The following is a 24,079-nucleotide window of genomic DNA, read 5'->3' on the forward strand; positions in this document are numbered from 1 at the left end:
TTAAGATAAAGAATGTTTTACTTATGCAGCTTAAACAAGAAGTTTTGACTTTGAATCTCTGCAAATGAAATTCATATTTGAAAATGTTTCACAATTTGATTTGAATTGTGATAAATACAAGCTTCCACTTGTATTACAATATTTCAGATGTACCTTTACCCCCATATTACTGAGAGATAATCAGTGGATGGCAGGTGCAAGGTGAGGCAATTTTTACAACTATGAAGTGGACATCTGAAGCTCATATCAAATTTATTCCACTGATGTAGAAAACAATCATTTGTTTTCGTGGCTGCCTTTTAGGAAGGGCATTTGCGTATTGCATAGAATATTGGGTGAGGGAGGATGTGTAGATTTCCATCCATCACCTTGACTTTATCTGGTGTTTCATGACAAGGTGGAGCATGTTCTTCTTGAGGATATCTCTAATTCACTGTAATATAAGAAAAAAAAAGAACAGACAACCACTTAAGCCCATCTTCACCAATATGTTCAGTTTTGAATCACCAGTCGACCTGTGTTACATGTTTTGTCAATGTGGGAGGAAACGCCTGGAAAACATGCAAAGCATCCACACACACACAGCTGAAATCCCACCCACAGGTTTCAACCCATTAAACTCAGGCTGTGACACATTCAAGGGGACAAGGGAAGGTTTTTAAGCAGAGCAAAAGAACTAGATCGAGACCGTGTTTTAAATTTAACCTGCGTTATGTTGAAGTTTCTAAATGTTCTGGAGTGCAGCTAATAAAAAAATATATAATCAGAGTCTAAAAAGTCCTTATATATTTTAGAAAATTCTATTTCATTCATCCGTTTTTTTATCCTGCTTGATCCAACATGGTATTGCATGGGGAGGCTGAGCCGATTGAAAAGTGGAGTACAGCCCGACAGTCTTCACAGCCGAACACAGTGATGAAACAATGATGCTGGTGCAGCAGACCTCCACCATGGCCCCTCAGGAGGAAACCACAGTACCTGGAGAAGGGCCTGGCATGCACAGAGTCAGGAGAACATGTAAACTCCAAAAGCAAGGTGTGCAATCCCATTGGAGGTGATACACCACTATGTCCCCTCAGTTTACTCTCCCACTAAAACAAGTGTTTTTAGCTTCTTTACAAGCCCTTTTCTTTTGAGGGACCACTTTCTTGAACTGACCCATTCCACTGTCATTGAGCCTCTTAAAGCTTGTAATTTGACTCCAGCTTCTCTTCCAATTCCAGACTGAAGCTTGGTAATTCTCTTTGTGTAAACATTTGACAGTTGGCCGTGGTCTCTGATCTCTGTAACGCTCTCTGCATGGCTCCGCATGCACAGGCAGCTTTAATGCCCCCTTCAGCGTGCAGGTGACTGCTGCCCTGCCGGTCGCTCTCAGTCTTGTGTGTCTTGTGTGATCCTTGAGTTTAGCTACAGCCCATAAAATCCTCTCGCTTTCCGCGCAAGCTGTCAGTCTGGCTGTTTTCTGCCCGCGATTCAAACCCTCGGCCCCTTTCCCGGGCAAAGCCCCTGAACCTGATTAGGATTCAGCCATGCAGAGCTTGAATGGGGCCGCTGAGAAAATGCATTGTCGGGGTTTCTTCAGTCCCGCCCCGCAACATGCATAACGACTTGTCGGCCAGTGAGAGCGCAGCGCTGAGATAGGGGTTGTTTATGTGGAGTGCTGGGTTAGGGTTCCGCCCACCGAGGTATCTCTGATCGCAGGGCAGACAGGCAGAGAGTGTAAAATGGCGCACAGCTGTCGGTGGCGGTTCCCCGCTCGGCCCGGAGGGAGCAGCAACTCCGGCACCGGGAGGAGAGCGGGCCGAATTAGGGTTACTGCCTCTCTGCGGAGTGTCTCGGGAGCCCAGCCTAACGCGGCGGCGCTCGGACCCGGGTTTGATGCTGCACTACAGGTCTCTTCAGTTATCGGGAGCAACCTGCAGAAATTTCGGGATGTTTTGGGGGAATCGAGCGACTCGAGCAGCGCGGAGGTAAGCACCGGACAGCCCCGGGAGCATCCGCTGACAGAGCCGCGGGGGGCCGCTGGAGACGGGGAGCTAGCGGCAGCTGAGCCCGAGCGGTGCTCGTCTTTTCCCCCGCTGGACGCTCGCAGTCTGGCAGCGGGCAAACTTGTCATTGCCAGGATGCTCAGTTAACTTTGAGTTGGCTCCGTGGCCTTAAACTCGTCTGTAACGTGTTGTAACATCAACTTTGCTCTCGGGGAGCACAATAGTGGCCAGATTTGCGGTCCCTGATGGAGAGAAAGTTTTCTCCGGCTCGTCAGTGGAGTGGGGACATGCTACCATCCACACAGTTTGGATGAAGTGGTGCTAACGCTGGTCCTGCTAGCCCCGACCACAGCAGAGAATTCCCGGTGTTTTCTGTTCTAATCACAGCCCACATCACCGTTAATGCACATTACGGGCACCGGTGTAATTGGTGGTTAATGCACAGTGTGTAAGTAACCCGTAACTGCTGCTTTACCAGTTAGCCACTTGGCTTTTAGCTTGATGTGAAGCCTTCAAAGCTGGACGTGTTGCCTTCACATTCACACACATTAACAGTAAAAGTTACCATCACATATTAGCTTTAACGTGTATTTTACCCACCGCACGCTCCTATCTAAACGCTGCCCCGGTGCCTTCCCCGTCTCGTTGCGGTGTATCGGTACGGGACCTTGAAGGTAGCCTGTAATGTGTTTGGAAACAAGACATGTCAACTTGAAGGAGGCGAGAGTACACAATTGTGGTCTGTGACGAGCTAACGTGAACTTAGCGTCTGTCTGCCTGCACCGTCTCCGAGATGGGGCTGCTCCTGATCCGCTGTACCTGCGTCACATTTCTCGTAGATCACCTTTGGGGGGGATAAATAGCTCAGTATTTGCCCTGCGAGCCCCCGGGCTGGCTGTTTGCACTGACGTGTGTGCTCGCCAGGTTAGCTCGCAGGCTAGCTGTCTACATCTCACAGCTACAACTACACCATTATTCTCGTGTCGTAAGCGCCGCTAAAGTTGCAGTTTTGCTCCGGAGGTCGCCGTGTTTACCTCCGGCCTGCATATCGCTGCGCAGCAGGCTTTATAAATCGCAGGAGCTAAAGTTGACTGAGCTCACACGCCAAACTAAACCCTCTCCATTGCTGTTTTACTGTTAAGCTAGGACAGCTACCATGCTACGCACTACGCCACGCTAGCCATCGGGGCTATTGCTGATGCATAGGAAAATGGGAGGTGGACATGTTTTCCCCTTCTCTACAGTCAGTACGTAGCTAGTACCAAAAATAATATCGTGTTTATAATGCTCGGAGGTGAGGTCTGGTAGACCTGCGTGCACTGGAAATCTCCCCATTCAGCGCAGAAGTACTCCTCAGAGTCCATCGGCGGGGTTTGGGGTTCGATTCCGCAGCGTTTTGTCACCAGAAATAAGAGTTGGTAGTGACAGTGCGCATGCAGGGCAGGCTACAATAACAACGAGCCCCTTCTTGACAGACCGTGTGATGTGGGGGTGTGTTCGCCTTAGCGAACTACCATCTTCCTCCTTCATGATGAGCAGCATGCGTTCATTGCAGTGGGAGTACACTGTGTGGGGATGTTTACCAGTAGTCCCAGCACACACCGCGGACTGATGTGGGAAAGCACGCCGCAGTATTTGTACACACACGATTTACTTTTCGCCACCTGATACTGTGAAGTTTGTGTAGGTTTTTGCCGTCGCTTTTGCGGCGATTTCGAATCGTGTTTCAGAGATTTTGATAAGGGTTTCGGATGTTCAGCGCCGCACTGTAAAGTACTTCATGTTAGACTTTTACCTTTAGAGTAGTTTCAGCATACTCGGGAGAAGCATGTATTCTCAGATAACATATTTATGAGGAAATTGCCTCCAGCGGTTCCTCCGAGCCTCTTTCTTTAAGACTGATGGTGATTATGGCAGTATACTGCATGTGCGGACCATTAAATCCTTGTGGAACTTGAATTACACAATAGACGCAGACAAAGCATGCTTATTAAATTGATTTAGAAATACATTTGTAATGAATCAGTGTTTTGGAATTTTCAAGGGAAGCACTGATTTTGCTTTGTCTGTTTTCAAATTTTTTTTTTTCAAGTTGCTGATACTCTGAATCATTTATCATGGGATAACAGTGCTTGTTATTTCTGCACCCAGGCCAGATCATAAAATTGTACTACAGCTTCTATATCACAGATATTACTGGGAAACAACTTTATGTGAAACATGATCCTCACAGACCAATGACCACTTCAGACAATGCTTTAGAGAATTAGGCGATCGTGGTTTCTGAGATGTGTGGAAACAGACCGCACCATTAAATCCCCACGGAGCCTGAAGCCAGTGGAAGTTGTGGACATAGCATGGTGATTTCATTGAGGAGCAGCGTAGTGCTCATCTTACCAGACCGGGGCAGGATTGTTCAGGCTCACTGCAGCCTGCTGAGCTCACAGGGCGACCCTGAACAGAGCGCCAGCCGGACACTCGGCCGCCCCTCCTTCCTCCATCCAGGCAGAAAACCCCAAATCCACTTCAGACGCACACAACGCTGTCTGAGAGGCAGAGCAACTTTTCTTCTGACAGCTGCCACTTTGGAATGGATTACTAAGCCTATTGGGGTGGCTCAAAAGGGTGCTTGTTGGCCGTTGCTGTTCAAATCAAGGCATTTATTATCTTTTGTATGTGTGGAGGGAATACATTTTCTTGATCCGGCCAAATTGTTGCTTCTTGTTTTAGTGCTGAGTGCAGTCCATGTTGACTTTGTGTCAGTGTGTGACCTCCACAACCCCACTACCTCCCATCCAGTCTTGCTGTCCACAAAAAAGACTTGGGCTCATTTTGCTTTTTTTCTGCTTGGTCCATTATATATGTCCTTCTGTTGCATCCATTTGGCTCACATATTATTAGCGATGTTTAATCATTCATACAAAAATGCAGCTGAATAGACGTATCAACCTAAATGTCTCTTTGCCTCACTGGTTTGAGAGAAATGGTGTGTTTGAGCGGAAGAGGCTTCAGTCCAGCAGGTGTTTGGCCTATTTAAATGGAAGACCCCCCCTCCTCACCCCCCAACACCCGCTTACCCATCCCCGAGACAGCGTGTGGATTGGAGCAGGAAGCTTTGTGTCTGCTTTTATTCTAGCTCTCACAAAGTGCGGGCGGCTGAAAGAGTGCAGGCAGGGATATCAAAGGGTGCGGGGCGACCCCCCTCCTCCGAATGGGACAACGCTGGGTGGAGAATTAGTCACAGACCCTCCCATCCATGGCTTTATTCTGCTACAGCAGGCGGGCAAGGAGCTTTCACCTCTGCTTTAGGAGTTGCCTGACTGGGAGAAAGGCGGCAATTGTGTCGTCTTTCTTACTCTTTGTGTGTGTGTGTGTGTGTGTGTGTGTGTGTGTGTGTGTGTGTGTGTGTGTGTGTGTGTGTCCCTCAGACTTTATGTCCTTTATTGCAATCATGAGTAGGCGTGTCTTCTTTGTTTTATTTTGATTAAAACTTCCATTCACATTGCCTGTTGGTTGCGTAGGGGGGGTGTGCCTGCTCGTGGATCCCTGCCAGGCTGTGTGACTGTTTCTTTGTACGTTTGTGTCAAAGTAAGAGACATAACGTGTACATGCACCAATTACTCTGTTTTTGTCAACTGACTGCCTCCGTCTCCTCACATGTGAGGCGCAGGAACACAAGGTATCCCACCCGGGAAACTGTTTGTTTTGGTTCGTGTGCTGTCGAGCAAATGTGAAACAGTTGCACTTAGTGTTTGGGCACTTGGAAAAAAACAAATGCCCACCTTTTGCTTTGGCTTGACGCAGGTCATAAAACGGTGACACTGTAATTCACTTGTGGCCTTTCTGAGCAGATGTGTCATCGGAGGGGCACACCGGAGTATGAGCTCATCTCCACTTCACATTCCAGGAAGGGATGAGGAATAGTGTCTCTACAGTAAATCCAAGGATGAAGCTTCCTGGAATATGTTAAGAAAATATTTTTTTTTCCCCACTCCAGTTTGGAAGTAGGGTTTCTTAAGCAGTGTCCACTCACATCAAGGTGACTCACTAAACATATACTCTCATTTAGCATAGTTCCTCCAGGTCTGAGTCACATTCCTGCCATTTTTGCTACTTGTTTAACTGTTTTCTTATGGTAACATGAGTAATTTAAAGGCAGTGTGTGAGATTTTAGTGGCACTTTTGTCCAGGTTTGCAGAATGTAACCAAAACAGTACAGATTTTCTTGTTGTGCCTTATTTACATTTGACAGGGTCCATGATAAAGTGAAGGCCATCTCTTTATCCAAAGATTCATTTCTTCAGTTTGGTTCCAGTAGAGAACGGGTAGCGTCCAGCATGGCAGGATCTGTGAAGACGGCCTGTTTCATGTATACACACATATATGAAAGAGCTTACTGGGATACCTCAGTTGGGTAGACGAGTTGACTTCCAGTTAGCCTCGACCCAAACATTGTTGTTTGGATCTCCTGTGTTACTCTGTCCACGTGTTGAAATGTCCTTTCATGGGAAAGACACTGAACCTCAAGTTTTATAACTGCATTGTACTCCTGCTAATGTATTGGTGCGTTTTGACTGCTTCTGGGGTCACCACAGTCGATCATTTGATCTGCATGTTTGATTTGGCACACGTTTCACACTGGATGCCCGTCCTGGTGCAACCTGAGCAGTTGGAGCTTAAGGCTGTTTCTCAGGAACCTACCAGTGCTGGCAATAACGACTAATTCTAGCAATTAATCTTTTGACTGACTTTTAGATTAATTCGCCAATTTTAACAAATGGTCAGAAATAGAGAGTCAAATGGTTGCTATTTCATTTATGTTCATTTTGGTACATGCCCACAGTGGGACCGCATCTGAAATGATGGTGGGCGTGTCACTTGCTCGCCACTTGCTTGTGTCCAGACAACATGAGGCTTTCCTTCAACTGCAGCGCTCTTGATCAGGAGAGGGCAGTGCGCAGCTATTGTGTGCCGTGCACACTCTTTCCAGCGTATTGTTAATGTGTGTAATTATGTTTAGTATGTAACATGGCAGGTGTGTGAGCTCCCAAACTCCTCAGCATGTAGCACAGGTCAGAGTTACGTAGCTGCAGTCTGATTGGACGAATGTGTCACGCCATGGTTGTCTGTTCCCGGAGTTCAAGTCAGAACTTCACAGTGGCTCAGTCACAAGCTTTCTCTTATTACTGAAACAGTTAAGCAAAAAGTATTTAAAAAACGGTACAATTGCTGAATCTGTCCTCAGTTTTGTTTCACTATATTTAGTTTAGACGTTTTCTGAATGTTTTACGGTCCAAATTCAGAATTTGACTTGATACAAATGAGCTGATCGCAGTTCCGGGGCGACGCACCCAGCATGTACCTCATCGCATTTCACTTAACATAGACATTGAGCGCACTGTTGGGAATTGACGGATCCTGTGGACACGAAATGACGAGTCGACTACGTTGGCAATTCACAGAACCTACAGCTGTGACGAGTGAGAAAACTCCCTGCGTATGAGCTCGCTTCCCTAACCTCTTGGCTGACTACATTTCCTTAAATCCCGAACCCAAACTTTCTAATGTTGTCCAAGTTTCGTGATCACCTCAGCCCAAGTACCCTTGGTCGCTAGTGAGACGTGTTTGTTATGGTGATGTGCTTTACTTTTGGAGTTGTGTACCTTAGCTTTTGTGTGTATTGCTCATTATTTTACTAGTTTTTTGAGGTGTTGTATATGATTTATTTCCGAAAAAGTAAGTTATATTTGGCACAAATATATGAACTTCGCTGTTCACTGCTTTTTCCAAAGTGTCTTTCTCCTCTGAGCATTAGCATGAAGCTATAGCGTATAAGCCTCTACATAGTTTCATACCTTCGTCACTGAATTATTTACAATACTGCTAAACCTCTTGCCTAAAGCTTAAACTGTTTATTTCACAGTGTACAGAGTTTTCCCGTCGGGTGCTTAACATCCCTGCACTCTCCTGTGGAGAGTGAACTGGGCACACACTGTGGGCAGTGCACCTGGCTAATGTCTCTTCTGAATCGGGATAAAACAATCTGCATAGCTTGCTTTAAGTTGCTGAGTAATCAAGTTATTAACTCAAACATATGTTGCAGAAGTTTTTTTTTTTTTTCCTATCAGCTGTAGGTAAAATCTTTGCCTAGTTGTATGGTACACTTGTATGGTAGCTGTTGCACTTTCTGTCATTGTATTCCAGACGCTGGGCCACAGTTCCTGGAATTATAATTACCTCCGCCAAGGAGGTTATGTGATCACGTCGGTTGGTTGGTTGGTCTGTTGGTTTGTTGGTTGGTTTGTTAGCAACATCACGGAAAAAGTTATTGACAGATTGCAATGAAACTTTGTGGAAAGATGGGTCTTGGCCTAACTTTAGAATCCATTAAATTTTGGTGATGATCCGGATCACTGTCTGGATCCAGGAATTTTTTTAAAAGATTCTTTATCATTGAGCGATAGGACAGTGTTTGATATACTTGGGCATAACTCAACAATAAATGACAAGGGGGCTTAGCAAAAAAATTACAGTTTAAGTTCTCCAATGACTCTAATGCCGGGCAGACACTGTGCGATTTCGAGGGGATTTCACCATGATTTTGCCATTGCAGACCACGCTGCGTCATCGTGGAAACATCGTAGCGTCGGGATGTCTGGTCAGGAGGTCGTAAGCTGTACAGTGTGAAAACACTCACGAGGAAGGATTAATTGCTGCTACTTTCTAACCCTAATGCTGCCACCTCCCGATCAAACTTCTGGCGTGTCAGAAATTTTCGCCGTAGCTTTGCACAGTGTGAGTGGTGTTACGTCACGATAATGCTAACGCTAACGTGAAACTATCATAGCTACAGTCAACAATATAGTTTACATTAACGTTACCTCAAGCTCCCGATGAAGGATGGACATCCCCTAACGACCTCGTCTCCTCAACCATTCACGTACCCAAATCCTTTTCTTTTTTTTCTTTTTTTTAGTTTCAGCACAGAAGACAGCGCACACAACTGCAAAAACTTGCTGCCTGCTCGCCATCTTGCTGTCATGCACGCTGTGGTTGTCATAGGATCTCGGAACCTTTGTTTTTCGTTGTTCACACTCGAGCACGTCGTGCCGTCACACGCCGACTGACGCCGTGGTTGTCAATAATCTTGACTGACAGCAGTCGTACAGTATGAGTGCACATGTCGTAGGGTCAAATAGAGTACGAGTGACAAACCCTGTCGTGCAGTTGGAGCATTTCCCCGACAGTCAGATTTCTAAAATCGCACAGTGTCCGCCCGGCATAAGAGATATCAGCTGCTGATCCAGATCACGGAAGTATTCTGGATACCAGGATCCAGAACAGACAAAAATAGGGGGATTCCGGAGTGTCAGTCACTGTGAGGCAACACTCTCAGATATGAACATGCAACAAACAGCTTTCTCCCATACATTGTTTGTGTTGGGGAGAAATAAAATGTTTTTTTTTATATAATATATGGTGTTCTTATTGTTGTTGGTGACTGATTTGAGCTGTGGCAGAGGTCTGCGTTCTCAGAGTGCCAAGTTCTAGTAACTAAAAATGAATTGAGTCATCCTATCAGCATGCTAATTTCTATCTAATTCTAATTTTTTTTTCCAACCTTAATCCGCAGAGGCCAATTATGTACCAATAACAGTATGCATGCAATCATAATTAAAAAAAATGTCTATCTGCTCTGTTACTGAAACACATCTGCAGTGGATAAAAAAGTAGTCCGATTCATGTTTCTGTGTTTCAACACTGTTGTATTTATTCATACTTGCAGGAGACTGATGTAAAAGGTCTGCACTGCAGGTTTGGATACAGTTTCTTACAATGCTGACTCATGCAAATTATTGTCAAAGAAATGCCAGAAAGTTTATTATAAATCATCCAAAATTGTATGAGTCACAACAGCTTCTATTGTGTTGCAGAGGACTGTTCAGTATGTGAACAGCAATACTTCTAGTTGTAATTATTCTCATATAGACACAGCATTACAATAAACTAGCACAGGTAAAGCCTATTCAAAAGCATAATGGATACGTTCGCTAATTGCATAATAAGAGGTTAGTCTTGGAGACGTTCCTGGTGAATAATTTCTCTGCCCATCAAACGGGTATTTAGATTAACACCAGTTGACTTGTCTAATAAGGAAATGCTTAACTCAAAATTAGGCGTCGTGTATTCAGACACAATGTATTCAGTGAGCCTCCTGAAGCTTTTACCTTCAACGACGTTAATTTTAAGCAGATCGTTGTGATGAGCTGCATTTTCTTCTCAGACTCAGTGGGAATGCAGGGCTGTGGAGCTCTGACTAGTGGACAGTTACAGGGTCTCGTACATCAACTCATCACACACTTCCCTGATTAGTCTTGTGGTTTGAGCGTTGCTTTGAAACAACCATTGCACCTCTTCACAGTTAGGCATTTTACCACAAAACTGTTTGAATTTTTCTGTCAGTAAAATTAGCCAATAAATAATAAATCTGAGACAAATTCCTTGTTTATGCAAACTCACTTAGCAATAGAGATATTTCTGATGCTGAGGTTGAAGAGGGTGTTTTCAGTCTTTGCTATACACATTCTGGGGTTCTCTTGGGGAAAAGACAGGGAAACAATTAGAGGAAGGTTATCACCGGTAAAGCTGACAGGATTTTGCGCTGACTTCTACTCACCTTGACATGTTGGGATTGCTCTGTTCTACCTGCCTCCCTTCACACTCTTGCCTCTTGTATTGCTGTATTTATTGAATCATGATGTTGCTGGACTATTTAAGTAGGTTTTTGATAATTAGTTGCATACAGAGATCATTGGTTGATTAGTTATGGTACTTTTTTTGTGATCAGTTTCTGCTTTTACTTTTCTACTGTTGTAACTTCTTTCAGTCTTCAGCTGCGCGTCATGCTCATCAGGGCTAACACAACTGATCTAAACTTAAGTTAGGATTACATAATCAGTCGTCAAGTAACCAACCCACAATAAAGTTGTGGATGGGATCAACAACTGCTTCGTCAGGGCTAACTTTTTGGAGTTTATCTCAAGCCTGAGAAACATCCATCATTTGTCTGATGTCAGTCTGATTTCTCCTAAATGCAACTTGAAAGACTGTAAAAGTCCCAGAGAGCACAGGTGGTGTCAGAATGATACAGAGAAATTTCTACAAACCAAATTCTCATCCGTCTAATGACTGTCAGGGACAGTCCCCCGCACATCTCCTGAAAATAACAAGGTTGTTTCCGCTTTGACTCAGATTGCTTTCTTCCTTCTCGATTCTTTTGTGATTTATATCCTGTCATGCATGTGCCAATCACTTCAATGATAGGTGCTGGACCAGGAGGAAATAAAACTGCTCAGAAGAAGATAAAAGCAGCAAAAAGGGTGATCTTGGTTGCTACTGACACCTGATTTTAAAAGTGAGAAAAAAAAGGAAATCTCAGGTCTTGGTGGTAACTTTTGATTTATTTTGTGCATTTTGCAAAGCAGGGTAGTCAGTAACCTTACCTTGGTAATCTACTACGGTGTTTGTTTACCTCTTGAAGTTACCTCCCTGTGCCTGCCCTACTATTGAGCTCATGGTGAGCCTTGTGTTTCACACGCTGCTGCTCAGTGCTTGGCAGCCAGTGGGCGGGAAGCGAGCGAGCGAGCGAGCGGGTGAGCAAGCAATGAGTGAGTGACTGAATATGTGTTTGGGAGCATGGCAGAGAGCAGGAATAAGGGGGAGGAAAGGGGAGCCTTGTCGTGTGTGGGAGGCCTGTTTAGATTGGGATTTGGCAAGCTTCTGCATGAGCATGTTGAAAACCCAAACCCCTTTTATCCTCGGTGCTCCCCAGAGACGTCTGTGCTCCCTCTGTTGTTGTTGGTGCATGTGGTCAAGATGCTGCTTCCTTGTCTCTCTCCCTTTCCCCCCCCCCCCTCACCTCTTCTCCTGCCTCCCACAACCCTCCCTCTCTCCTCATTTTGCTCTGCTTGTGTTGCCTGTGCTCCCCTCCCCCGCATCTTCACTTGCATGTCCTGCTGCTTGTTTACATCCTGATGTGCGGTTCATGCACATGTGTTCTGTTCATTTCATTTTCTTACATTCATCTCTTAACACGTGCACGTGTGGGGCGTTTATGCCGCTGAAAGAACGCGTCGATGTGTGTGTGTGTGTGTGTGTGTTTGTGTGTGTGTGTGTGTGGCTACACGCTCCTGTGCTGTCTGCTCTGTGCACTTGCCCCTAACAGCGCGTGCTGCGTGATGTCATTGACTGCTACTCACACTATCACAGCGAGTCAGTGGCGTGCGTTGGTACTCCGCCCCCCTCTGCTCTGCAACTGCACCAACCCAGCAGCATCTTTGCTCAGCGAGGAGAGAGGATGCTGGTATTGGTGTGAGGAGACTGAAAGAAGAATGAGAGTGGACAGTGAAGCACATAAAAGAAACTAGACGCCGGAATGTGCTACACAATGTGGGATGCTGGGATTAATACTGCCTGCCAGGATAAGCAGCAGCACTGACTGTCTGTTATTGTTGTTTGTTTATATGTAGAACAGATGAAAGACAGTGTTACAGCACACATTATTGCTTTTTATATATTTTTTTAATTAGATCCTAGTGTGTGTGTTTGTGTCAGGCATATTCAAAAATCGGTTGTTCAGAGTGTGTGTGTGTGTGTGTGTGTGTGTGTGTGTGTGTGTGTGTGTGTGTGTGTGTGTGTGTGTGTGTGTGTGTGTGTGTGTGTGTGTGTGTATCTTACCTTTTAGCTGGTGCAAATTAGTTTGTGTGCAGTAGTGTGCATTGCAGCTGCCCTACAAACTGGGCCAACAAGACTTCGACTGCATCCCCACACATTGCTATAAATACCCATGATGAAATGACATGCTCACCTCCACTCTTAAACACATTGATTGCAAGAAGTAGTGGCACACAGAGGATCCTGAAGATCTTAATCATCCTAGTGATTTTTCCATCACACGTCTCAGAGCTCTACGAAGGCACAGGACTTGTTTGCATTTTGTTCATGTGACTTCCTGTTCAGTTCCTTACATATTTTCTTCATCTATCAAAGTGAATAGCTGGAGTTCACAGATGCATTTCAAGGAGAAGCTAAAGCATTGTGAGCACATTCTGTTTCTGAGCCGAAAACATTTCACTCTGAGCGTAGCTTAGGGAATTTAGGTTGATGTATAATGATTGTCGTATCTTAACAGGGACACACACAAGTAAATATAGATTTCCGGTCTTTTTCCACATGACCAACCACCTTAGCATTTCTCTGCTCCTTCAGAATGCAGGATGCATTAGTCACCCCTTAAAATTCAGATGTTACAAATTGAAATGGTCTGTTGTGGTTTGAACCTTTTCCAGTTTGTCATACCAGAGAGCACCAGAGTATACCAGAGGCGAAAGTGATATTGAGCACGCCATTACAGCTTTGAAGCAGCAGTCCTCGCTTCAGTCTGATTTCAACAATGACTCAAGTGTTGTGCATCCAAGCCATCTGACAATTATGTATCATAATGGATTCTATAAATACTTCCTGTTAACCAGCTCTTGTGTGTTCTTATACTTAACGCCACAAGCATATTGAACCTACATTTTGTGATTTATGTTTTTTTTCCTGTTTTTGTAGGAAGAGGCATTCGGTGGATTTGGAGCTGTGGCTGAGCAGAAGCGAATACAGAGCCCTTCAACAGCTTCATCGGGTAAATTATATCAGGGCAATATTCAGGCAGCTTTAAAAGGAAAGCTGTATTTGACTCGTTGTGTTATTTTATTGCCCTAATTTTGCTCGTTGTATCATCCGCAGGCCCACCTGCACAGGAGAAAAAGCCCAGAGGCCGCCCCCCACGGATGCTCACTGCCCAGAAAGCTGCTGCAAGTTTAATTTCCCCGTCGTCCCTTCCATCCCCCACACAAGAAAAACCCGAGGGTTCTGAAAGGCCAGCAGAGAAGGTGAAAAGGCTACCCGGAAGGCCGCCTGGCAGTGGGGAAAAGAGAAGAGGCCGGCCACCATCTTCAAGCAGTAAAAAAGCTTGGAGTGCCAGCAGCCATGCAGCGGGAGACGACGGTCGGCAAGCCGGGCTGGAGTCGGGTATGGACACAGAGGAGGATCAGGACCGAAAGGGCACCAAGAGGCTGCCGGTGGGCTCCGCCCAGCCACATGACACTGAGGCAAAGCTTCCTAAACCCAAAGTTACCAACCTGAAGCGGCTGACAGAGACTAAACTCGCCCCTCTCAAGTCACACCTCAAGACGTTGCCGGGTCTACCCAGACGCAGACGCGGACGGCCGCCCTCAGCCGAGCGGCTGAAAGCTGAAGCAGCCGCCGCCGCAGCTGCGCAGCTCTCTACCTCCGTTGAATGTGGGGAAGGGAAACACAAGGCCTTCAGAGTTAGAGGCGGGGACAAAAGCACAGAACCACACACGCCTCAGCAGCCCATGCTGAGGACTGTGGATGGTGCTGAGGACCAGGACTCATCCAATCCACCTTCTTCCCCATCGCCCTCCAAGCAAGGCAGGACTGTGGGCCTGAGAAAGAGCCCACGGCATAGAAAACCGGTCAGAATCGTCCCCCCCTCTAAACGCACTGATGCAACCATAGCTAAGCAGCTGCTGCAGCGAGCAAAGAAAGGAGCGCAGAAGCGAATGGAGAAGGAGGCTGGCTCCATTGGAGGCAGCGGGGCAGCCTCCATTGAAGCTGGTATCAGGAAGACCCCGCTGAAGAACATCCGGCAGTTCATCATGCCCGTGGTCAGCACCGTTTCCCTTCGCATCATCAAAACCCCCAAGCGCTTCATCGAAGATGAGGGTAGTTTTGGAACTCCGCCACCCCACACCAAAATGGCACGGTTCGAAACGACTCCCTCAACGGTTTCCACGTCTGCTCAGCCCGCCTCCACCACGTCCTCGTCCCCCTCTCCCGTTGTTTCCACTACAACTGCTGTCGCTAGTACTGGTACCACCGCTCCAGTCGACTTGCTGCCCCCGCCGCCATCTCCCGCCCCTGCCCCCTCTGTTCCATCGACGGCCGCCAATCTGCTCAACAGCAACAGCAACAACGCAGCCAACGGGCGATTTAGCAGCAGCGCGCCATCGTGCGGCTCAAGTGCTATGTCGCAACATTCCTCGCAGCTCTCGTCTGCGGAGTCTTCCAGGTCCAGCACCCCGAGTTTGGATGACTCATCATGTGACTCCCAGGCCTCTGAGGGCACACAGGCTCTGTCAGAGCCAGAGGATCACTCTCCTCCGTCCTCACAGGGAGAGAGGGAGACCACCCTATTACACAGCTCACGGCCTCCCTCGCCTCCGTCTGAACCGGAGCCAGAGCATGTTTTGGCAGAGAGGAGTCGGCGAGGCCGGCGAGGGCAGGGAGTCGGTCGTGGAAGTCAGAAGCAGAATGTGAGAGAGGCTCTTCCCACCGGGCCCAAGAAGCCAATCATCAGCCCTCCTACGGGGGTGCTGATGCCTTCCTCTACACATGTAAACTCCCAGCAAGCTTCATCCACAGCCTCGTCCTCGTCCTCACCTCCACCTCCCCCTCTCCTCACCCCACCACAGCTTCCCCAGTCGGGTTCCTCCAGTGCAGCTGCCGTCAGTGAACACCACCCCCAGTCCTCCTGGATGCCTCACCCCATCCCGCCGTTCCTGCCTGGACCCTCAGTGCTGTCCGGCTTGTCAGATAAACGAAGTCGCTCAATTTTGAGAGAGCCCACCTTCCGCTGGACGTCGCTGTCCCACCCGAGGCACCAGTACTTCTCCTCTGCTAAGTATGCCAAGGAGGGTCTCATCCGCAAGCCCATATTTGACAATTTCCGCCCTCCCCCTCTCACGCCCGAAGATGTGGGGTTGCTGCCCCAAGGCGTCAGCGGAGCAGGGGGAGCTGCTCCGGGTTCGTTTCCCGCGCCCGGCAGCGGAACGGGAACAGGGACTCGTCTGTTCGCCCCTCTTCACCCTCACACCCATCACCAACATCCACCATCGTCCCGTTTTGACACGCCACTCCAGAAGCGCAGCCCATTGCTCCGAGCGCCACGCTTTACGCCCAGCGAGGCTCACTCCCGCATATTTGAGTCTGTTACTTTACAGTCGTCTTCTGGGAGCAGTGTTGGTTCTCTGTCGCCACACCAGACATCCTCAAGCTCCAGCAGAGCCTCGCGTCGCAAAAAACGGCTGGTCCCCGCGGGGCTGAGAGGAAATCCACGGTCTCCATCCCACTCAATGACCAGACGCAGCAGCCAAGTAGGAGGAGGTCAGATGTCTGTGGGGAAAGGCGCCTCTGAGATGTCTGGGCTGACAGGCTCTGTGTCCAGTAGTAACCCCAGCTCCTTGCCCGGGGTTTCTACAAGTCCACTAGCCACTAGTGCCTTAACGCCTGCTCCTTTCAGCACCTTTTCAACTGTATCTCGGGGTCTGCCCTCACAAGGAACACCTGATAGTAGAAAAGGGGCTGCTGGTAATCCACCTCCTTTGTCATCTTCATCATCCGCTTCTTCGCCGCTCTTCCCTCTTTTTCCCTCCGGTGCGCAGGACACGGGGCGAGGATCCGGGAAAGGAGGGAAAGAAAAAAGCCAGTCAGCTCCCCAGGAACCTGCTCCCAAGGAAAAAGAAAGGGATCCTGAGAAAAACCGAGAGAAGGAGAAGGAAAATAAGAGGGAAGGGAGGAAAGACTTGGAGAAAAGAAGCAAGGTTTCTACACCAGACGGCTCTCCCACTGCACCTTCGAGCTTGTTTACTGTGGATGGGAGAGATGCAGAAAGTGCTCTCTCGTCTCTCGCTTCCAAAAAGACTCCAGGGAGGAAAAAATCAACATCAGCTGACATGGTTTCTGACACTGCTTCTCCAGACCCACGTGGGCTTCATTCCACGGTTCCGGGGTCCATTGCTAAGGGGCGTCTGCCTAAGAAAGTCCGACCCTCTGAGAAAGGTGCGGAAACAGAGGATGGGGAAAAAGAAAGACGAAGTACTCCCACTCAGCAGACAGCAGGCCTTCCCGGGCAGCCAGGTAGACAACAGCTACCTGTCTCCTCTCTCGGATCAATGTTGTCACAAGCAGAGAAACATCCTGTGACTGATAAGCGGGTCGTCGGGCTGCTGAAGAAGGCTAAAGCTCAGCTCTACGAGATTAAGAAGAATAAGATGAAGCCTGCCGATCAGACCAAGGTTCAGGTCAGTCGTTCCCATTCATGTCTTAGCTTTAAAGATGTGAAGTCTGAACATAAAAAAAAAAAAAAAAGCTCCTGGTTCTCTCATTCTCATCATATAGCCACAAGCAAGTGAATTTGACATGAAGCTGTGAATGTTTGCTATAAATAGAAAGCTGTGTTTGTACTCAGACTGAAATTTGATAAGAGGAAAGTCCCACAGAGGGTGTTACTTAAGGGGAATTCTGTTCGCTTCATACATTATGCAGAAAGCAGCACTGACTCTGCTTTGGAAAGTATTGTCTCTTCAACTGAAGATTTTCTGTTGTGCAGTTAATCTAAAGATAAATTGTGTATTGAAAGTCACTTCACATTGACAACTCATTGCTATCTTCCTCTTTTTCCACTTCACCATCTGCATTGTGATCATGAACAGAATTGTAGTGCTTCATGTTTGCCTCTGTATTTGTTGTCACCGAGACGTTTCTTAAATATTTTTGTCGTTTTTTTTGGGGGGTTATCTGTCTGCGAGCAGGGTCAAGAAAGCGACTCGTCAGAAGCATCAGTCCGTGGTCCGCGCATCAAGCATGTATGCCGTCGTGCAGCTGTGGCTCTCGGCCGTAATCGGGCAGTGTTCCCTGATGACATGCCCACACTTAGTGCCTTGCCTTGGGAGGAGAGAGAGAAAATCCTATCTTCCATGGGAAACGATGGTGAGGAATACTCATCTTCCTCATTTGACTTGCTTATGGGTTTCCTGTCTATGGGACTGACTGCAGAATTTAATGAATGGCATAAAATAACAATTTACTCAAAGACGCCCAGTCTCGGTCGCCTTAACTTCTCTTCCAACACGCAAGCAGACATGCACGTACGCATGCACGCACGCACACACTTACAACTCACAACACTTTTACTGTTCAACAGGTTGACGGCAACCTCACTTGGTTTTGACTTAACTTCATTCCTGTGGTTTAGTGTTGCTACGTACTGAAACTCATTCAAAAGCTGCTTTGAGCTGTAAACGGAGTAGCGCACATGCTCTTAACAAAAAAGGGACATGTGCAAATTTTATGCTTGGAATACATTCTCAGTTAGCATTTCTCATGGTTGACTATTCAGGTTTTTTGTTTGTTTGCCTTGAAATGTATCTAAAATAAATATCTTTCTTTTGGATGATAGTTCACAGACAGTATTCAGTATTCAGAGCCTCTATATTGTTAACAGATGCTTATGTATTGATAATGATTGAATAAAAACACTCAGTGTACATTATGCTAATTTGATTATTTCACAAACAAGCCATGATAACAGATTTACATCTGTTCAATCATTGTCTCAGAAGGTAAGTTTGTCAATCATCGGACTAAATTTTCTATTTAGGGGATTACAAGATTAAACCCTGCTGAGTCAAATGCTCTTTTCTCCTCTGCGCCAGTAACGATGACACCAAAATATTGTGGATCTTTTTTTACAGACAAGTCATCAGTAGCAGGCTCGGAAGAGGCAGAGCCTCAGTCGCCGCCCTTAAAGCCGCGGGAGACACGGCAGAAGGCTGTTCAGGAAGCTCCTCCCAAGAAGGGGCGTCGGTCACGGCGCTGTGGTCAGTGCTCAGGCTGCCAGGTCCCAGAGGATTGTGGCGAGTGTACCAACTGTCTCGACAAACCCAAGTTTGGAGGACGAAACATTAAGAAGCAATGCTGCAAGTGAGTCACATCTAATGAACTGCTTACCATTGCACTTACACTCGAAGTATTTCACAGTAAGGAACTAATAATTGCCTCTATTTACGTGTGTCTTATCCGCAGGATGAGAAAGTGTCAGAACTTGCAATGGATGCCCTCAAAGATGTTCATTCAAAAGCAAGGGAAATCGAAGAAGGATAAGAAAAAGAACAGGCTGTATGAGAGAAGGGAAAGCACCAATTTCTCTAAAGGACCAAACTCAGAGTCTGGCCCCAAATCTTCTCCAGCTCCACCTAAGGAGGAGCCTGCCCGTAAAAAGAGTGAAACTCCTCCTTTAAAACTGGTAGAAGAAAAGTCAAAGCAGCAGCCGCTCTCGAAGCAATCTTCTCCAACGCTCGCATCGTCCCCGGCCTCACCCGAAGCCCCTCAGGCCCCCGGCACGGTTCCCGCCCAGGCTCCGTCTCCCGCCGAGTCGCCGGACCCCAAACAGCTCTCAGGCACGAGCAGCGCCGCCACTAAAAAAGCGCACAAGCCACAGCATTCGACACCAGCCTCCTCGTCCACCTCGTCGTCCTCCACCTCCTCGTCCTCCTCGTCTTCCTCCTCGTCGTCCTCCTCCGCATCGTCGTCAGGCCAGAATTCCCCCTCCCAGTCCACGCAGCCTCACCAGACGTCACAACAGCAGCAGCAGCAGCGGCCGGCTTCCAGCCTGGCGCCGTCAAAAAAGGACTCCTCACCCAAGATTACCGTGAGTGACCCCAAGAGGAAACCCCAGCACCACTCATCTCTACAGCAGAGCTCCACCGCAGCAGTGTCAGACACTGGTAAGAGGCCGGTCTTATGTCTGTAAAGGATTTATTTTACACCAACGCACGGTTTACATTATGTCCCATCCCTTTTTTTTTTTTTTTTAAGTTGACTCAAAGCAGCTGAAGAAGCCAACATCTCGCTCTCTTCCTCTGTCTCCGAAGCAAAGACCAAAAGACAAGGTAAGAGATCCACTGCTTAAAGATTTGCCTTCCTTTTTAACTTTTCATGCTCCACCGAACTGACTTGGTTTTCATTATCCCCCTGTGTTTTTCTCTTCCCCCGTCTGATGAACGCGAGAAGCCGCTGACCACTAAACTCCCCAGCAGCAGTACTTTAAACTGGCTAAGCACTCCCTCGACTAGGGGCCAGGTGAAGTCCAGAGCGCCCTGCGACGGAGTGCATCGTATCAGAGTGGATTTCAAAGGGACCATGATGTGGAGAAGGTGTGGGAGGCCGGCGGCCTCAGTCTGCTCACGTCTGTGCCTGTCACGCCCAGGGTGCTCTGCTTCTTATGTGCAAGCAGTGGAAATGGGAGGTGAAATATATTGTTACCTTGTTAATAAAAAAAAAAAAAGAAAAACTTTTGTTTTCCACTTTCCTTTTGTCAAAGCAACAATGAACGTATATCCTGTCATCTTCCTCCCCTCCCTGCTGTTTCTCCTCGTTCTTTGTGTGCAGTTTGTCTTCTGTCAGGTATGCTGTGAACCGTTTCATCTCTTTTGCCTGGGGGAGTCGGAGCGCCCTCTCCAGGAGCAGTTTGAAAACTGGTGTTGTCGAAGATGCAGATACTGCCAGGCCTGTGGGCGCCAGCATCAGAAAACTAAAGTAAGACATTCCCTGTGATTTGCTGTGTTTTTATGCTGTACATTAAAGGATCTTTGTTTAAGCTGACGGAACGCTAGGGCTGGGAATCTTCACTAGAAAGAAATCTTGCTTGTCTTGCCAAAATAATGCATTTAATCAGCTATTTGGACTCATGCCATACTTTTATTTTTTTATCTCCCGCTCTGGTACAGTATGCTTGGTGTCTTCAATTTGTGTCATTTTTTTTAGAACTCTGTATGAATACATTTGGACAAAACGACACGATCAAGTGTCTGCAGGGTTTCTAAGCAGCATCAACCTGTTGGTTGTTGGTCACTCAGTGGCAGAAGCAGTGGAAGCTGAGGAAACGGTTTAGTTACAAGTAGTTCTACACAACAACAAAAAAAAAAAAGAATCTCCCCCAAGAGCTCAGTGCAATTACTTTGATTGGCTTTTATCTCCGACAAAAGAAGCTGCCTCGACACCCCCGTGTCTCTGGCACTCTGATTTCACATGGAGAGGGACTTAAAAGCCTGAAACTGTAGCTCCTGGCAAGACTTGTGCCTGGTCAGACTGAGGTAGATATATATTATATGAGAGACTTCTTGTGCCGTGGATCATAAAACCTTTACTTACGGCACCTTTAACTCTATGCAATGTGTAATTACTGGACAGGTATTAAGTGACGTCTCGTGAAGCAGTTGTTAAGTTGTCCATGACATTTTATTGTTGGATTTTATGATGGCAGCCGAGCTATAAGAAGAAGGTAGTGCAGCGTATTAAGTGTGTTCTGAAATGTTGCCATGGCTAATTGTGTTTACCCAAGACTGTTAAAAAAAAAAAAAAAAAAAGCTTCCCTTCCATTTAAGGGGCTGGAAGATGAAACTCATTCAGTGCTTCATCACCTTGATAATGACGTTCATCCACCACTGAAATCTGTGCCCAGCCATAAACCAAAGTGAGCAGCGTAGTTAAATCTCAGTAATATCCATAAGATACTCTGATCGTCTTTTGAATGAACTGGGATTTATGTCCATCTCAATTAATTCAAAAGAAGGAGGCTGGTTCTGGTGAATCACGTTTTCTCCTGCACCAGGTAAATGAGTGGGTGCATGGCTGAACAGGGGAAGACGTGGCAATGGGAGGTATTGGTGGCGGGTTGTGATTCCCTTGGGTTTCTGCCACTCATGTGCTGAGTTTGTGCCTCTACGGCTCAGGGCTGTTTTTAAGACACATTTCATGCAGGTGGTCATATTGTTGTGGCCGACGGCGTGTACAGCTTGGTTATTTTTAGTAAAACTGTACTTGGTTTGCTTGGACAGTTTTTTGGATTAACACAATAACGCCTGTCTCTGTAACTGCAGCAGCAGCAGCTGCTAGAGTGCGATAAGTGCCGCAACAGCTATCACCCGGAGTGCCTGGGTCCCATCACCCCACCAGACCCACCAAGAAGAGCGAGTCTGGGTAGAATTTGCATCCCTGTTCCCCATAACACACTTTCACCCTCTCACCTTTATGTAACGTTCACAGCACGCACCGGTACATTATGCTCACACGTTTCTCCTCTCCCACCTCCTTTTGTTCACACATTTCCGAGCCTCTTGAAATGGTGCGACCTGCATCCACGCGCCCTTCCACAGGGCGATCTGTAAAAAACATTTGACTTTCTGCCGCCAGCATCACTTCCACGCCATTTCCCTTCTTCAAACAACTGCTCGAGAGTTTGTTTCGCCATGTCGTTACAATCTTCTCTGTGTGTCCCTTTTTTTTTTTTTTCCTCTCTCTCTCAGGTTTGCACCAAGTGTGTGCGCTGTAAGAGTTGTGGAGCCACAAAACCCGGGAAGTCCTGGGACGCCCAATGGTCACATGACTTCTCCATGTGTCACGACTGTGCCAAACTTTTGCTAAAGGTGAGCGAGACGCACATCAGTTCCAGAGTCTCACGAAGCGGTGCTGTGCGATGGAAACCTGATCTCTTCGTCGCCTTTGCTCTCAGGGAACTTCTGCCACTGTGTAACAAGTGCTATGATGACGACGACTACGACAGCAAGATGATGGAGTGCGGCCAGCTGCAACCACTGGGTTCATGCCAAGTGTGAAAATCTCACAGGTGAGTGGCTACGAAGACGAGGCTTCAAAGAAGAAGCCGGATGTTCTTCGCGAGTTTAGTTTACCGCGCTTCGTCTGTCATCTGTCACCGTCTGCTCAGATGATTGATCATCGTGCGCTGCGCTGGTCGCGCCGATGAGTCGCCGAAAGACAACAATCATAATATGGAGCAATAATGCGCTGTCAGTTCCGCACTCCTCAGATGAAAATGTACGAGCTGCTGTCAAAGCTGCCAGAGAGCGTTGCCTACATGTGTACCAAATGTACCGAGCGCCATCCGGCCGAGTGGAGGACGGCCTGGAGAGGAAGCTTCAGAGCTGTATCGCCATGTTCTCACTGCACTGCTCAACCTCCCGCACGTCCACAGCACCTGTTACGCTACAGACAGTTCCGTTGGCACGATAAACATTCTATGTATTGACAGAGACATAAAGCGGTCTGTTCCTTGGGAGACCATGGATTAAATCCATTTGAGTTGCAACCCTCAGCTTGTCTCTCACACGGTGGACAGAGCTCACCTGCTTGTTCTGCCACAGGCGGTGAAGCCTCCAGAGCTTATCCAGAGACGGAGGGAGTCTTCCATCCCGTTCGTTCCCCAGAGGGCCCAGATCCTCCCGTCCTGACCGAAGTCCCTCCACGCCCCCAGCGACTCCCCTCCGGACCTGGAGTCTGTTGAGAAGAAGATGGACCAAGGCCGGTACAATTCACTGGTCAGTATTTTTGGAGTATCGCTTGGCTGCTTACTGTGAAACCGGACAATGTGTCAATACGGGTATTTTTGAAAACATGGTCGTTAATCCATCTAACGAGCCATTTTGAAATAGTTAACAAGTGGGTAAACATGAAAAAGTGTGTCCTGTTATTTGATCCAGGTAAGAAGCGATTGTTGATGTAAATCCCAGGATTCACGTGATGAACTGAAAGTAATCCATCAAACTCAGCATGATTGGTCTGTTGGGTCCAGCAGCCTGAGTCCATTTGAGGGATGTGTACTCGCATAAAACACAGGGAAGATAATGAGATGAGCACCTGTAGCCCTTCTTAGAAGTCTTTCAAATAGTACTTGAACACATATCGGCGAAAAGAAAAAAGAGGCTTTAAAAACAAAGAAGCACTTTGAGGCAACTGAACACCTTTCTCACCATTAATATTTTATGATCATAATGTTGCAATGTAGTTAATGTCAATATCCTGAGAATCCAGAGACTCACTGACATGAACACACGTTTTAATCAATCTTCCAAATACTATTATCATAAATTCTGTTTTCCTCCACTTATCTACTCTTATTCTTATTCTTATTCTCTGTGGCTTACTCAAATTCATGGGAACAAACCCCCATGCATAATTCATGTTTATGCCTCATGCAATATCTTGCATATTTGTGTATAGTCAACAGTATATATTTACCTAAAGGGACATCCAAACCCAAGGGTCCGCTGCTCTTTTATATGCATTATAGACACAGTGAATACATTTAAATTCCTGAGTATTTGACGACTCAAACTTTGAATGAATCATTAAAAGCGGACATATTAGTGAAGTGTTTTGAATCCTGA

The 24,079-nt window shown here is 47.0% G+C and overlaps 1 pseudogene; it reads left to right on the forward strand.

Moving 5' to 3' along the window:
- Positions 1-1,650: 1,650 nt before the first annotated feature.
- The window catches only part of LOC115400836 (histone-lysine N-methyltransferase 2A-like), a 35,228-nt pseudogene continuing 12,799 nt past the window's right edge, over positions 1,651-24,079 (forward strand).

This window comes from Salarias fasciatus, chromosome 14 (genome assembly GCF_902148845.1).
Source record: "Salarias fasciatus chromosome 14, fSalaFa1.1, whole genome shotgun sequence".
In the NCBI taxonomy this organism is placed as follows: domain Eukaryota; kingdom Metazoa; phylum Chordata; class Actinopteri; order Blenniiformes; family Blenniidae; genus Salarias; species Salarias fasciatus.